The sequence below is a fragment of the Clarias gariepinus genome, chromosome 11 (assembly GCF_024256425.1).
Source record: "Clarias gariepinus isolate MV-2021 ecotype Netherlands chromosome 11, CGAR_prim_01v2, whole genome shotgun sequence".
Lineage (NCBI taxonomy): Eukaryota > Metazoa > Chordata > Actinopteri > Siluriformes > Clariidae > Clarias > Clarias gariepinus.
The window spans coordinates 28,193,961-28,211,445 of record NC_071110.1 but is presented as its reverse complement, the minus strand read 5'-3'; the positions used below and the strand labels follow the sequence as shown (position 1 = coordinate 28,211,445).

Sequence of the window (17,485 nt, the reverse complement as noted above, 5' to 3'; positions counted from 1 at the left end):
TTGCTCTAACGACCTGTGTTTTACCTCCCAGTGGCGCTTTACATTGCTGCTTTTTATTAACACCATGGTTTTTGGAACATATGAGACAAACTGGTTTAAAACTTCCCACAGAAAGAATAAACATACGCTAATCTATTCATCTTTGAAGGTTCAATTTTCATGTTCTACTTTCCTTTTTTTGGAGTTAGCTATGCTATGTTGTGGTTTCGTTTCTGTTTTGTGAGGATTCCGCTGCCTTGTAGGTGCATTACAATTGTTTTTGTGTCTTCCGCAAACCCTGGGTATACACTTTAAAATAATGCATTGTTTGGCTCTGTTGACTGACACGTATAGCCACGCCCACCTTAAGGGAAAAGCTCTATATTCATTTAAAAAGCGCTAGATGCTGTGGCGTAATCTGGCACAAAAATGTTCATAACGTCTCTTTTACTTAACGTTTTGATTTCATTATGTCTCAAGTTTAACTTCAGGCAAATGCTGAAGGAATGGCATAGTTTCATTAAATTCTGTCTAGCCAGTTTTTTGGGGAAATATGTTTCAAGTTTCAAGTTTAAGTTTAATGTCATATGCACAGTTAATAAACATGTTCCCCTCTGTACAATGAAATTATATATATATATATATATATATATATATATATATGTGTGTGTGTGTGTGTGTGTGTGTGTGTGTGTGTGTGTGAAACTATGCAGTATTATTAGTGTATGATCAGCAGATTACTATAGACCCTTAAAGCTTATCTCATGCCACTGAACCTAATGAACTGCTGGTATTCTGGTATAGTGTGATCCACCATGCTAATTTTAATTAAAAGGTATTTATTGGTTTATTATGTAGTGAAGACTACAGCAGGGGCCAGAGCTTTCTCTTACAAAGTGCCATAGTTGGAATAGGCCTCCAGTCAGATATAGTCTCAGTGTTTAAGTCTAGGCTGAAACTTTATTTCTTTTGTCAAGCTTTCTGGGTTGTTTTTCTTAGAGAGGTCATGATCATAGGGGTTTTTATTAACTGTAAAGATGTCGCTCCCTATTCCTACATGTTCACTCAGGTTTGGTGATGGTAAAGTGGTTTGGAACTTTGCTGTATGTCCCAGGGAGGCCTCATGTCTGTGTTTCCTTCTGGCTCTCTCTTTTAGATCTGCAGTCCTGCTGAAGTCCCTGCCGGCACACTAAAGTATATAGACTTATACAATAGGATGTCAATATCTTACAATTTCTTTTCATATAGGATGTCAAATTCATATCAACAAATGGGGCCATTGCTATTAGCTGACGCATAATGGGGTGAATGATTTTAAGAATATACATGTTGCAAAAACAGAATTCTTCTTTACTATCCTTTGACAATAAGAATTGTGTGTTAAACCATCTAAACTGAGCAATAGGAAGAGAAGGTAGAGTTGGTAAAGTGGCCAGAGAGTCTCATCAGACCTGAGAGTTTTGTTTCTCATGATCTGAGAGTCCTTCAGGTGCCTTTTGCCAAACTCCAGACAGGCTGCCATGTGATTTTTTACTAAGGAGTGACTTCCGTCTGGCCACTCTACCATATAGGCCTGATTACTGGATCGCTGCATAGATGGTTGTCCTTCTGGAAGTTTCTCCTCTCTCCACAGAGGACCTCTGGAGCTCTGACAAAGTGACCATCAGGTTCTTGGTCACCTCCCTGACTAAGGCCCTTCTACCCCGATCGCTCAGTTTAGATGGCCAGCCAGCTCTAGGAAGGGTCCTGATGGTTTCAAACTTCTTTCACTTAAGGATGATGGAGGCCACTGAGCTCATTGGGACCTTTAAAGCAGCAGAATTTTTTTTTGTAGCCTTCCACAAATTAGTGCTTTGAGACAATCCTGTCTCGGAGGTCTACAGAGAATTCCTTTGAGTTCATGTTTGGTTGTGACATGAACTGTCAACTGTGGGACCTTTAGATAGATAGGTGTGTGCCTTTCCAAATCATGTCCAATTAACTAGATTTACCACAGGTGGACTCCAGTTAAGCTTCAGAAACATCTCAAGGATAATCAGGGGTAACAGAATGCGCCTGAGCTCAATTTTGCAAAGGCTGTGAATACTTATGGACATGTGCTTTCTCATTTATTTTTTTTAATAAATTTGCAAAAATCTCAAGTAAATGTTTTTTTATGTTGGCATTATGAGGTGTTGTGTGTAGAATTCTGAGGAAAAAAATTATTTAATCCATTTTAGAATAAGGCTGTGACATAACAAAATGTGGAAAAAGTGATGCACTGTGAATACTTTCCAGATGCACTGTACATCACATTTACAAAGATTTACTTTTATAAAGTGTCAGAAGGGTTTAAGAATGTAAACATGTTTGGTTTAGATTATTTTTTATTATCAACATAAAAAAAATAATTAACAAAATATATAATATTAAGTGTTAAGGTAATTTTGGTATGGCAATTAAAAGAAATGATTTATTAACAGTGAAACAAAAAAGGGGGGAAAAAGCTTTAGTAGTGTTAACATTAAGTAGTTTTTTCACTCTGCATTACTCAAGATCTCTTTGGACTTACTGATACTTTTTTATTACATTTTTTAAATAAAAGATTTTTTACAATACACAAATTTAACATCAGAGTAATTACCATCGTGGGTTGCAGAGTTTCACAATAAAAATGTTCATTTAAAACAGCAAAACAAAAAAAGACATTTCACTTTACACAAGTCATTCTCTGAGCAGTCTCTCTTATGCTATAATTGAGCATTACTGTACATGGACATCACAATTTTTCCTGCACATGCGATACATAGTCTAATTATTTGTCAACACTGTTTATAATGCACTAAAACATTTTAGATTTCAAATTTAAAAATATGATTTGAGCAATACATTTGAGTTGAGTGTTATTTAAAGTGTTAGCCTTTGTTCTATTAAACTAGGAACTTTTTTTTCTTTTCAGTGCCCATGTGATGATTACAGTTACAATACATGCCACTATGGTGACCACACAGACTGAGACAATGATAGCCGTTAGATTCAGGCCGGGATTTGAAATGGATGGGGGTCTGGAGCTTCGAACATACTTTGTTGCTTGAGCAATATTTGATACCTCAGACTTTGTTAATTGTTTATCCATTGACCGAATAGCAAAGAAAAGTGTGGTTCCATTTGCAATTGTAATATTAGGCTGGAAAGAGTGTTGTTCTGATGATCCTGATTCCTTAGGCGGAAGTGTTGTTGTGTCGAAAACATTAGCGCTGTTGAAGTTGTTTCGAAGTGTCTTCAAATCTTCACTCCATCTGATTTCATAGGATTCAGCTTAAAATAAAAGGCATTTATTAAAGTATTATCATGGCATATCAGTGCAATACTGCCATCAAAGTAAATTAAAAAAAGAATTATATATATATATATATATATATATATATATATATATATATATATATATATATATATATATAATGGTTCGGTAGTCATTGGCTGTGACGCGCCTTTCTAGCACAAGTATTGGGCCTAGAGAATGCCATGATATTGCAGCCCAAAACATTACTGATCCACTCCCATGCTTCTCTCTGGGCATGCAACAGTCTTAGTAGTGCGCTTCTTTGGGGCTTCTCCACAACGTAACTCTCCCGGATGTGGGAAAGACATTGAAGGTGGACTCATCAGAGAACTAGCTGTTTTGGTCACAGATGCGCCAGTGAGACGCGGACCAACAATTTGTCCTCTTTTAAACTCTGATATGTCACCCATGTGTGCATTGCAATATTTTAAGTAAAACTGTGATATTACTCTACTAATTTAACCTTCACACTCTGCTCTTACTGGTGGAATGTGAAATCAATGAAGATTGGCCACCAGGCTGGTCAAATTTAGCCATGAAACCTCCAACACTAAACTGTTCAGTGTTTCAGTATCATTGTCCAACCCCCTATATATATAAACGGATGTTGATTATACCAGTAAGAGATGAGCACTAAGACCCAGCAGGGGAGAGGATTACCCACAATTCCGCAGCGCAAGAGAGAGAAAAACTATTGGCTCAGTTGTGGTCACGTCAAAACAAGGAGCGCATACATGATACTCGGTACTCATAAAGCAAGACTTGTTCCTTTTTAATAAGTCAAAATTTATAAAAAAATGTATTAAAAATCTTTGCTCGTCGCGTTACTCGCAATCCGAGGTTCCATTGTGTGTATACTCTCTCTCTCTCTCTCTATATATATATATATATATATATATATATGTATATATATATATACACACACACACACACACACACATGACACAAGACAGACATACATAGCTATTTGCTTCTATTGTCTTATTGACTATTTTTAAGATATTTGTGTGGTTTCAAATGTGTTCAGTATTAAAAATTAAGTTGTCTACCAATGTAATCCTGCACAAGACTCACCTGTTCCCTGATCCAAATCCTCACCAGGAGCCGTCCAGCTGAGCAACATGGTGTCCCCCTGGATTTCAGCAATTAGATCTGTGATCTTGTTTGGAGGGAAGTTTGAAACTGCATCTGCTTCCACCACAAAACTCTCCCCAGTTACTGTTCTGGTGAAGCTGCCTACATCTACTGGCTGCACATTCACTGGGGGCTTAGGAGGGTTTAATTCCACTTTACCTGGAAAGAGAATGCAAATTAGTGCTATATTTTGAATTATTTTATTAGTCAGTTGTTTAGTTATTATTTTCAAGTTATATAATTGATATAACTATATAAAAACTCAAATATAGGCAAGTAAACTCTATAAAAAAATGCAGTGTCAAGTCCTAAGTCACTGGTCAAGCAAATGCCTTACAGTAATACAGATTAGTAGTGATTCAGATCAACAAAGAAAGAGAGAGAGAGTTTAGACTTGTTTAAGTTGTAAATTTACCACTGTTTAAGATTTTTCACTAATGGACACACATAACTTCACTGTGTATGGACTTTATTATTATTATAATTATTATTAGGAGTAGTAGTATTTATTTATTTATTTATTTATTTATTTTTAAACATAGAAAAGTGTTAAATAAACACTAGTTTTGTTATGTTTAATATGTTTAATAAACAAGTTTTATTAATTACAGCAAATTAGAGGCAAGTAGACAAATTAAATATAGTATATAGTTCAATCAATGTACAAATGAATGACAAAAGAAATGTACAGTTTGAAAAATACCTATTGGCAAATACATTCAAAAAAAAATTTTTTTTTATGAATAATATAAACATAACATAAACAAGTCTGTTACAAGACCTCAACCATAATAATTTGACATGCAATAATTTGAATCTCATATATATAATATTTATATTGTTCTATAATATTTATTAAAAAAATAGTACCCTGGTTTTAAAGAAATCAGACTTCCTGGGTTATGTGTTAATAAGTATTGGTGAATTTGTTTAAATGGTAGGTCTATTGGGAATAATAGTAGACAGGTCTGACTATTACTGGTGAATAATAGTAGATGATACTTACCATCAACAATAAATCCAGGGACATATAGAGCACTACTGTATCTGTCAAAGGAAAACTGAACTTTTCCATGTTGATTTTCCACTCTCACTTTTAGATTGTATCGTCCACGTTTTAATTTTGTAAAATATCTGGAATAGACACCATCGTCTTTGAAAGCATCTGCTCCTGTAAAAGTAAAAGCCAGCAAGGGAAGTATGTTATTTTGTGAAGGTTGTGTTAAATTTAATCATTTTCTGAGGAATTACGATTCCTGCAAGCAGACATTTGAGACTGGTACCTGCTCCATTATCAAGCAGCTCCAATTTTTCTGAGCTTTCAGTATCTGACTCCAGGGTTGCCCAAACCCTAGATCCAAGTACAGGAATGTAATTCTGACTGACCTCAGCCAACACGACCATGGGTTTGGTGCCGTCACTGGATTGCTGGTTCATTCTGGCCGTAACCATGACTGGGTAAACATCTTCACGAGCTGCACGACTCATTACTGTTAAACTCATTTGCTGAGCATGTGTGTGTTGATTGAAGAAACTGTATTCCCAATTTCCTGGCTGCAAAATAGGTAATGAAAATGGTGTGCATTATTTTATCATCTGTTTTCTCTTAGTCTGTTTTCTATTGGTTTAAACTTTACTGTCTGTGGTACAAAATACGTAGTCAAAATTACCTCTGCAGTTCCTGGAATAGATAAAGTGATTGTGTTTACAATGTCAGTGGTGTTTCTCTCCTCATAAACCAAACCACTTGGTGACTTTATATAAACAATGGGTGCATTTATTTCATAAATTAATATAAAGGTGGTGTGGTTCCCCACAGTCCGGTCAATGGGAACTGTTCCATTGAACCAATTTTCAACATTCTTTCCAGTACTTTCAAGCTGTTCGGAAAAAAGTAAAAATTATTATTTAAATACACAGACTTGAGAAACCCAAATTTTCCACTGTGTGTGTATCATACTAACCTGAATGGGTTGTGTGATGGGATTTCCATCAAACATTGTCATTGAGGAAAATGCATCCATAAGCTGATTGGAAAGTATAGTATCATTGGCTATGATAAACTTTCCATCTAATTAAATGATAATCAAAATCAGGCATTTTAGAATGTAATACAGTGGTACAGTGCTTATAATCAAGCTTGGTCAGTACTGTGCACTGGATTTAACTTGCAAACTGTGAACTGCTAAAACATCCTGGCAATTTTGAAATGTTGTCTGTTACATGTAACTTGTAAAATACCTGTTTGATTTGCCATGATTCTCAGTACATCATCTGCATTTGGACCAAGTGCTATTGTGTTAATAACTGCATCACTTTGTACAGCTTCATCTAAACAAGCCTGAACATCATCACCTGCTTCACCATCTGTCAGAAAAATTATTTCATCTCCTATTGTTTTACCATCATCTTGTCGAAGAGCCTGAAATTAAAAAGAAATGGTTAGCAATCACCACTGTCAATGCATGAGAGAATAATTGGATTTTCAAAAGTCTTACCTCTAATCCTTTTCTTAGTCCATCACAGATTTGTGTACCCCCAGCTACTGTTTTTGGCAGCATGTTAATTAGACTTTCTCTTGTAGTCTCATTGATTAAAGTCAGTGGGCTTAATATTTGAGCTGCGGAACTAAAAGTCACAAGACCCACATACTCTTTTTCATTTATGATTTGGCTTATGAAAAGTGCAGCAGCTTGCTGTTGTAGTTCTATTCTTCCATTCTTTAAAGACAATAAACAATAAAACATTAACCATTTTCTCTCTATACATATAACAAAACTGTAAAGTTGGTGTATCTGTACATTGAAGATATTTGCGAAAGAATTATTTGGGGGGGGGGGTGTAAGCTGAGCAATAGAACACATCAAGATTTTTGTCTGTTTCTTTGTCTGTTTTGCATGTACAAAAACTACTGAGCGAATTTCAATGGGGTTTTCTCAGGTGCATTTGGACAAATTTAAGGGAACATACAGGCTTTGTTTCATTGCAATCAGCTTACAGGAAGATATGCTTATTTGGAATTTAAATGAAAAATGCCCTTATATCATCAAAAAAAAAATTCTTGAAAAAAACTATAGTTCATCTCTAAATTGATTTTTTAATTTAAAAATTTTATTGATTTGACATAATTCTAAAAGAAAAGTGTCTACACCCCCCCACACACATGACCATGACATGACCATGGATTAGCATTTCATGTTGAACAAAAGCCATATTTTTAATTTTGCAGTGATTTTTGTGAGAAATATAACTGGGAATATAAATTTAGCAATGGAAGGCTTTATATTAGTATGAGATGCTACGCCAAGGATTTGCAAATGGTTTGTAAAGTAAATTGCAGCAACACTTTATCTTCAGTATGTTTAAAATAAGTCTATTAGTATGGCGGCAAAGAAAGACAATGAATAAAAAAACAAAACAAGGGTAAAGCATGAAAGTAGTAGTAATTGTTCTTAACATTAGGTTCGTATTATATATTTTTTCTTTAATAATATAAAAATTTGCTACATAATTTGTAAATCTTACTGACATCTGATTCTGACTATTTTTTATTAAATTTAACATACACTCATGCTTCCTGAGATATCATGGACGAGACAGACGACTCGAGTTCCTCTCCTTATGATGTTGATTTTTGGATGTGGTGCGGATTGAAGAGGATTTAGATCGCGTAGGGAGATTGCATCTACTGAGTCCTAAAAGATTACTGTATGTGTTGCTTTTTCACACTTTTTATTCTGCTCATTAGGGACATTGATGTTATGATCCTCTTCTTGACAAAATGCCCTTACCTGCAAAAACATTACAGTGCTTTTAATGAAGACACCAAGCAAAAAAGTAATGACTACCTACCACAATCATCCTAACTTTTGTCATTATGAATTTGAAAATATTTAACTGCTAAACTCACAGAATCTATACTTTGCATGAACATTATTGAGGCATTTGTATTTTGATCTTTATCTGGAAAGAATTGACAGCTGGAGGTGGGTAGGCCATCTTGACCATACTGGCAGGGTTTTTCAATTCCATCGATAATTTCCCACCACTTGCCAGAAATCTTATCTGTACACCTGAAAAATAAAAGTTAAACAATTGTGTGAAAAGGAAATGTAACATATTATTGACAGATATTTGTATACAGCATATTATATTACATTCAATAATGTATGATAATGTATTGGAAATGTGATGAAATTTTTTTTACCTTTTTGGTAGAATCTGACTACCAGATTTATAGAATGGCTTTTTCTTATCATATTCATCAAATACACCCCATCTAAGGTGAGCCCATTCATGCACAAACACCCTTCCTGAAGGAAAACAGAGAAAGGTTAATCTAAATCTGCCTCATTAGTCAGTGCAATACCTTATAACTGTTATTAATGAAGTTAAACTTTAAAAATGATAATACTCTGCCATAAAGGTGTGCCTATTAATGCAGATTAGCTCTCACCTCTAGGTCCATATGCCTTAATAAGATTGCCATTTAGCAAGAAGTTTGGTGTGAAATGAATGAATTCAGCCTCAACACCACAACCTTCATTTTGCCGAGTGTACGGCTCATCACCAAGTGAAGCATGTGGATTGTCAATTCTTATTTTGCTCTAAAGAATGTAAAGGATGTTTACATTGTATTTTCATACATATAGCCACATTACAATATGTAACCCTTGTGTGGTATTCGAGTCTGTGGGACCCATTTTCATGTTTTATCAAAAGAAATATTATACAATTCAACAATTCGAACTCAGACTCATTGGCCTTGGCTCATTTTCTGCGAATCTCAGCATAAATCATATAAACATTTCAATGACCACACCCTGTACACCCCTCTACACATTTATGTTCAGGTCTACTGGACCCGGGGCTAATAAAAGTCTGAAAATTGTAGGTCCTGTGTACCTTTACTCTGTCATCCTCATGTCTGGGACTGCTGTGTATATATATATATATATATATATATATGTGTGTGTGGGTGTGTGTGTGTGTGTGTGTGTGTGTGTGAGAGAGTTTTGTGTTTTGGCCCTGTCGTCCATTGTGGCAAAATTTAACCACCAACGCCTGTCTGCTTTCACTTCCCCGCACACTTTACCCTCTGTCTTGTGAGCACCAATCTTTATTTGCTCCTATTCTATCGCATTTTTTATATTCCAAATTGGGAACCGGATGCAATAAATATAGCTTTGTGGTTCCTTATCACAACTTAATCAAAAGATTCTCTCTTCAGAAGATATTGCAATTGAATTTGGAAGAGAGAGATGCTTTTGATGATGATGTGAGGAAGAAAATTCACTCTCTGACAGTGAGTTTAAAGAAAAGATTAAGACTGAGCATCGGCTAGTTCCAAAATGAAGACGAGACACAGAACCAGTCCGTCAGCAGCCAGCTTCAGAAACAGAAGTCCGTCAGCAGCTGGCAAGTGAAAAAATATGGATGTCAAAAATTGGTGAAATTGTATGGTATTCTTTCCCAAGAAATGTGCCACCCTGCATGGCTGCCAATATGATAAGAATTCAACCAGGGCCAACAGGCATGGCAGTTGCAGGACATCAAGTCTCCTTTTGAGCTATGCACTATGTACATGCATCAAGAAGTACATATGCACCAAATACACAGTAAAACTCTGCCCCTCATGTGTTGTATAAGCTGTTATAAAAAGGCAACGTGTTCAGTGGGGCTGATGTGTTGGCTAGACTGACATGGTTCAGCTCCTTTTGTCTAAAATGATGTGAAAGGGTTAAACTTCTAATTACATTCATATAAATGAAAATCAATAGTTGCTTAATTTGTAAATCTGTAGATTTTTTTTTATATTGATTATTTATATTTTTTTATTACATCATAAAAAAAATTAAAAACAAGTAGAACTTTAATTTATAAATGTGATCTAAGGTAAAGGGCAAACATTAACCATATATCCCGTGAATATTGTTTGTAATTAGGATGAAGTAAGTAAACATCTTTTTTAGTATTTTAACATAAAATTGATTGACTGTGTTGAATTAAAAACTACAAAATGCAGCGGGTCCATCAGACGGGGAACACTGACTGAGTAACAAAAAACATGAACACCACGCAAGGGTTAAACAATTATACATATTTAAACAAAACTAAATAACACTGTACTTTTGCATAGGTTTCTGTTCCAGCTCTCGCATACTGTCCCCGTGTCCAGGTTTTTGGTACTAGTATGTTCACCTCCTTGAAGTACACTTTACGGTCTAAAGCTTCAAACAGATATTCTGATCCACTGATAATCATTTCCTGTAGAGATGGTTGGAATAAACAATTTGTGCATATTAGAGATACAATTTAATTTAACTGAATAGAAACAGTGTTTAAGTTAGGCATAAACCTAAACACCTTAACATAAACAATAAAACAAACAATATCAGATTTCCTTTGTGGAGTAGAACGATAGAAAGTCCAAAAAACTTTCTTCTTTTCAACCCTGTGTCAAAACAATTTTTAGTGTCTATGGCTTTAAATGCACATAACCTAGAACAGCCCTGTCGCAGGTCCTCTCGTGACAGGCTTACGCTCAAATCTTTTTTAAGCTCCTCACTCACTCTAGAGAGTTCCCTTGGTAGGCAACCTCCCCTTCAGCAGGTGTGTGAATGGGCGGGGACGCTAAATCTGGCACATCTGGTGAGAGATAATCATCCAAGGACCTCTGGCTTGCTCCTGTTGGGATTGCCACAGAAGCCACTGGAGAAGCGACAGCCACATTGGCCAGAGTCACGTTTTGACTTCCGCCTGCAGCCTCACCAGAAAAGGAATAGGTGGGGCCGGCTGGTCATGACTGTCCTGTAAGTGCCACTGTCTATAAGATTTTATTCCGCCACTCTGCCACTGCTCGCCAGCTGAGTGCCAACATGCCAGCTGGCTGCTTCTTCTGACCTGCACGTGCACAACCTAACTCTTTCCCCCTCCCCTTTTTTCCTTACCCCCACCTTAAATTCCCCTCCTTTCCCTATTTTCAAAACTAAACTACTCTTTTCTTGTCCTTATGTCTTTCCTATGGTGCGCCCCATGTTGAAGATCTTTGTAAAAGTGCATTTTTTTTGTGAAAGTGCATTTTTCCTGAAAACATTGTCCAGGAGTGGAGCTTGTGGATCATGCAAGTTCCCTCCTTTTAATACCAGGTGGGACATTTGAATAGTGTGTACTATTGGCCCGCATACAAAAGAAAGCAAAAGGAGGTGGTGTTTTGTCTTGGTCAGTGTAGACACACTGAAGACCCATTTGAATTTCCAAAAATGTTACATTATTAGTAAGCCATCTGTAGTTTTATGATACCGAACAATTGTTGTGCATGGGAATGCTATGTACTTAGAAGGTGAAAAACCTAAAGCACAGTCATGTTTGAGCATCTTCTGCAGGAAACAATGATTTTCACCTGTGGCAAATTATTTATTGGTTTATTTCGAGATAGGTGGAGAGAAGCCTGGAGAGAAAACCAGAGAGAGACTTATACTTGCAGCACCCTCATTGTCTATACTGCTTTTATTGCTTTATCCTGTATACAGGCTAACGGAGGGGCCTGGTGCCAATCCATCACAGGGCCAATACCTATACCCACACTCATACTCATTATTTTTAACTTTTATTGTATATTTTATTTTATTCTTCCCCAGTTAAACTTACCCTTTATTTTTAATTTTCATATTTATTTCCTTTCCTATTAATATTCTTTTATTTTTAGGTCACAAGCAGTTGTCTAAGCATTTCACTGCATATCGTACTGTGTATGACTGTGTATGTGACAAATAAAATTTGAATTTGAATTTGAACCCGGAACCTGGAGGTGCAAAACGACAGTGCTAACCACTAACCCACCATACCGCCTCTTCCTATAAACAGACACTCTTTAAACAATTATTCAATCACTTTGGTTTTATTATACATGCTAAACAGCTAATCACACTGGTGTGAGTGCATAGACAACACTGCCGGTCACTCATCATACAGCACAGATACCAAAATTGCCATGATTGCCAGACAAAATGTGAATATTTTATTATGGATCATGTGGTAATAGAAGAGTATGGAAGGTGAAGGAACTGCTCATGATCCAACGTATCGTCCAACATGCAATGGAACTACTTTCTTTGTGTTTTATTGATGATGAGACTATTGAAATAATTGAAAATTAAGGTTCAAAACTTTTTAGAAAAAAAAAACATTTAATTTTCTGCAGAATAAAAAAGCTTGCTCAATGTTTAATAGCTTAGCCTATAAATGAGTATGGCCTCGCCCTACACTGCAGCTTTTCTGTACAATAGAATTATTAAATGAGGCTTAATTTGCTCAAACACATGAAACCATTCCAAACACTAATTTCTTGTATTTATTCTTCCAAATATATAGCATAAGTAGATGATAATTACAACTTGTTACAGCCACAGCATCACATACCGCTATGCCACCCTGTCACTTCTCATATTCATTAGGCCTATTTAATTGAAACTTCAGTATACTTTAATAAACAGCTAAAAAAAAACTATAAATATGTATGGTCCTGACTATATAGCTGTTTAAGTGCATTTTTAAGTGCAGTTATGGTTACTTTGAATGCAAATGCGTACATTTTTACATAACTGAGTGTAACCATATGACAGAATATAGCACTAAGATAAGATCTTCTCATCTTAGGTATTTGTTATATACCTAAATATATATTGATATATAATTAACTACCAAGCTGATATAGAACATTTAATAATAAATACCTTGGTCTGATTTAAAAGTTCTTCATTCTCTTGCACATTTGGGTTGATAGCTATTAGAATATCAGTGTATCCATTTCCATCCAGTCTAATTGCTATACCAGGTCCCAGTAAACTGAGAAACACCAACACCACAATCATTAACATGACTGCAAAACTGAGAAAAAGGGACTTCAGGTGTGATATTTATGTTCTGTGATAAGTTAATAGCTGTTACATTCTGAAATTCTGAGTAATTCCCTATTGCCCCTGGCTAATAATTAAACCACATTTTTTCAAAACTTAATAAGGACATGTTTGCTTGAATATCCACAGCCATGCCAAAAAAAAAAAAAAAAAAAAAAACAGATGCACATTGTATTATTTTATTGAACCGCCTTTTGTTTTGATTACAGCCATGGCTTTGATAAGCTTACGCAATATCACACAATTTATTTCCAGAGGCAAAATATTTTCTCTCTTTGATCTTGTACTGATGATGGGAGAGTCAGACCACTGCATAAAACCTTCTCCAGTACATCCTAAATATTTAAATAGGGTTAAGGTCTGGCTTCTGTGGTGGCCAATCCATGTGGGAAAATTATATCTCAGGCTTGCTGAACCACTCTTTCAAAATTTTAGTCTAGTGAATTCTGGAATCGCCATCTTGAAATATTCCTGTGCCATCAGGGAAGAAAAAAATATTTTAATAAAAAATCTGGTCATTTAGGTAGTCAGCTGACCTAATTCTTTGGGCACATAAAATTGCAAAACCTAGATCTGACCCAACAGAAGCAACCCCAGATAATAACACTGCCCCCACAGTCTTGCATGGTGGGCACTATGCATGATGGGTGCATCACTTCCTCCATGTCACTTCTTACCCTGATGGACCCATCACTCTGGAACAGGGTAAAGCTGGACTCATCAGACTACATGACCTTTTTTCAAGGGTCCACAGTCCATTATTTATGTCCCTAGCAAATTCACACCATTTTTTTTTAATTAGCCTTATGATAAGTGTGACGCAGAGTCGACGTGAATGGGATCCATATGCAACTTTATTGAAAGCAAACACGTAAACAAACAAATCAGGGTCAAACCGGGGCAATAAGAACAGTGTAGACAAACCAGAATCAGAATCAAAGTCCAGGCAAGAGGGTCGTGGCAGGCGGCGGTCCAATAGAGCAAATCCAATAAACAGAACCGTGGGTCAAAAGGCAGGTGGCAGGCAGACAGAGTACAAAAACAATCCAGTTGGCAACAAGAGATGAAAGCAGGGATAAACGCTCAGAAATGTCAGCAGCAGCAAAACAAGACTTCGCGTGGTGGTGAGAGTGAGCATGCAATTTAAAGTCTGTGGGTAATTGTTGACACCTGGGCTGGTGATCAGCCCCAGGCACAGGGTTGTGGGTAATGGAGTCCTAAAGAGACTAGTACTCCGGCGATGGCTCCCTCTGGTGGTGATCGGAGGGAGTCGCAGAGAATGGATTCGTGACAGAGCCCCCCCCCCCCCTGCGAGCGGCTCCTGACGCAAGGAGGCAAACGACGCCGAGGCCTCCCACGAGGTCTCGGGGCAGGCCGGTTCGGATGGGAGTGATGGAAGTCATTTACCAGACTGGGGTCAAGGATGTCCTCTGCATTCACCCATGAGCGTTCCTCCGGTCCATACCCCTCCCAGTCGACCAGATACTGAAGACCTCGGGCCCGGCGACGTGAATCCAGGATTTCGTGGACCCGGTAGGCCTCCTCGCCGTCAATGATGAGTGGAGGGGTACTCTGATCACCAACCACCTCCTGGTCCTCCCCTCCTCTCGGTCCACCAGCGGGCTTGAGCAGAGAGACATGAAACGTGGGTGAGATACGGTAGTTTCTAGGCAAAGCCAATCTAAATGAAACCGGGGTTATTTCCTTTATTATTTTGAATGGACCCACGTACCTGGGACTGAGCTTCTTGCATGGGAGCCATAGGCGAAGATCTCGGGTAGATAGCCATACCCACTGACCAGGATGGTAGGCTGGGTTAGGACGCCGATGGCGGTCAGCCTGCTCTCTGGTGCGGTAAACAGCTCTCTGGAGATGTACATGAGCCTGTTCCCAAGTCTCCTCACTCCGGCGGAGCCAGGAGTCAACGGCCGGGAGCTCAGAGGACTCGCCAGACCAGGGGAAGAGTGGTGGTTGAAATCCCAGAATGCATTGGAATGGGGTGAGGTTGGTTGAGGGCTTACGAAGAGAGTTCTGAGCGTATTCGGCCCAAAGGAGGTAACGGCTCCAATCTGTCTGGTTCCGCTGGCAATATGTTCTGAGGAGGATCTCGGGAGGTAAATTGGGGACCACGGTCAGAGAGGATATCTTCGGGGAGGCCATAGAATCGAAAAACCTGGTTGCACAATGCCTCAGCCGTCTCGAGTGCAGAGGGTAATTTGGGTAGAGGGATGAAGCGACAGGCTTTTGAGAAGCGGTCAACGACAGTGAGAACTGTGGTATACCCTGAGGAGGGTGGTAGATCTGTGACGAAGTTAATGGCAATGTGAGACCAGGGACGTCGAGGTATGGGCAGTGGTTGGAGGAGACCGGCAGGGAGTTGGTGAGTGGACTTGAGGTGTTGCAGGTGGAACAGTTCTTTACAAAGGCGATGGTGTCGGTCTGGAGTGAGGGCCACCAGTAGTGGCTGGTAAGGAGTTCAGTGGTTGCAGTAATTCCAGGGTGACCTGAGCTGGGCGTGGAATGAACCAACTGAAGGAGTCGTTGTCTCAGGGTTCTCGGTACATAGGTGTGATTAGGTGGGCACTCAGGTGGTGGAGGATCAGTTAGATGGGCCTCGGAGATCTCTGTCGTGATGTCCCAGTGTACTGGAGCCACGATGATGCTGGGGGAGAGAATGGGTTCACAGAGGAAGATGTGAGTGAATCGTGGAGACGTGATAGGGCATCGGCTTTAGTGTTCTGGGAGCCCGGACGGTAGGTGACTGAAAAATTGAAACGTGTGAAAAACAGGGCCCATCTGGCCTGCCTGTGGTTGAGTCGTTTGGCTGATCGAGGGTACTCCAGGTTGCGGTGGTCCGTGAGAATGGTGAATAGATGTTTTGCCCCCTCTAGCCAGTGACGCCATTCCTCGAGGGCGGCCTTCATGGCGAGTAACTCCCGGTTGCCGACATCATAGTTCTGTTCAGTGGGGGTGAGTTTGTGAGAGAAGAAGGCGCAGGGATACATTTTAGGAGGGTTACCCTGTCTTTGGGAAAGTACTGCGCCTATGCCCGTACTTGAGGCGTCCACCTCCACTATGAACTCCCAGTCTGGGTCAGGGTGGTGTAGAATGGGAGCCGAAGTGAACCTGTTCTTGAGTTCTCGGAACGCTGTGATGGCCGGCGGTGTCCAGGAGAGGCGCTGTTTACCTCCCTTGATCATAGACGTTAAGGGGGCGGAGATGGAGCTGAAGTTGCGGATGAAGCGACGGTAGAAGTTGGCGAAGCCTAGGAAGCGTTGAAGTTCCTTGATCGTGGTGGGTTGGGGCCAGTTGACGACCGCACGTACCTTTGAGTCATCCATTGCGACTCCCTCTGGACTGATGATGTAGCCCAGGAATGACATCTTGGTCTGGTGAAACTCAAGCTTTGCATATAATGGATACTGTATGAGACGCTGCAGGACGGATCGGACATGATTTACATGATCGTGGAAGGAGTCTGAATAGATAAGGATATCATCAATGTAGACGACGACCCAGCGGTTGAGCATGTCCCTGAAGACATCATTAATGAAGGCCTGAAACACAGACGGACTATTGACCAGTCCGAAGGGCATAACGAGGTACTCGTAATGACCAGTGGTGGTTGAAAAGCCCGTCTTCCATTCGTCACCCTCCCTTATGCGAATGAGATTATAGGCACTGCGTAAATCCAGTTTGGTAAAGAACTTGGCAGTGCGCAGTTGTTCTAGGGCAGCAGGAACGAGTGGGAACGGGTAGCGGAACTTGATGGTCATCTCGTTAAGTCCTCAGTAGTCAATGCACGGACGGAGGCCGCCATCCTTTTTCTTTACAAAGGAGAAGCCAGCCGAGGCGGGAGAAGTGGATGGGCGAATAAAGCCTTTTCTTAGTTCCTCCTCAATGTAGGCCCTCATGGCAGCGAAGTCTTCTGTGACGCAGAGTCGACGTGAATGGGATCCATATGCAACTTTATTGAAAGCAAACATGTAAACAAACAAATCAGGGTCAAACCGGGGCAATAATAACAGTGTAGACAAACCAGAATCAGAATCAAAGTCCAGGCAAGAGGGTCGTGGCTGGCGGTGGTCCAATAGAGCAAATCCAATAAACAGAAGCGTAGGTCAAAAGGCAG

At 39.1% G+C, this 17,485-nt stretch overlaps 1 pseudogene; it reads right to left on the bottom strand.

Moving 5' to 3' along the window:
- Window positions 1-2,464: 2,464 nt before the first annotated feature.
- On the bottom strand, window positions 2,465-17,129 carry LOC128532816 (calcium-activated chloride channel regulator 1-like; annotated as a pseudogene).
- Between the last annotated feature and the right edge of the window lie 356 nt (window positions 17,130-17,485).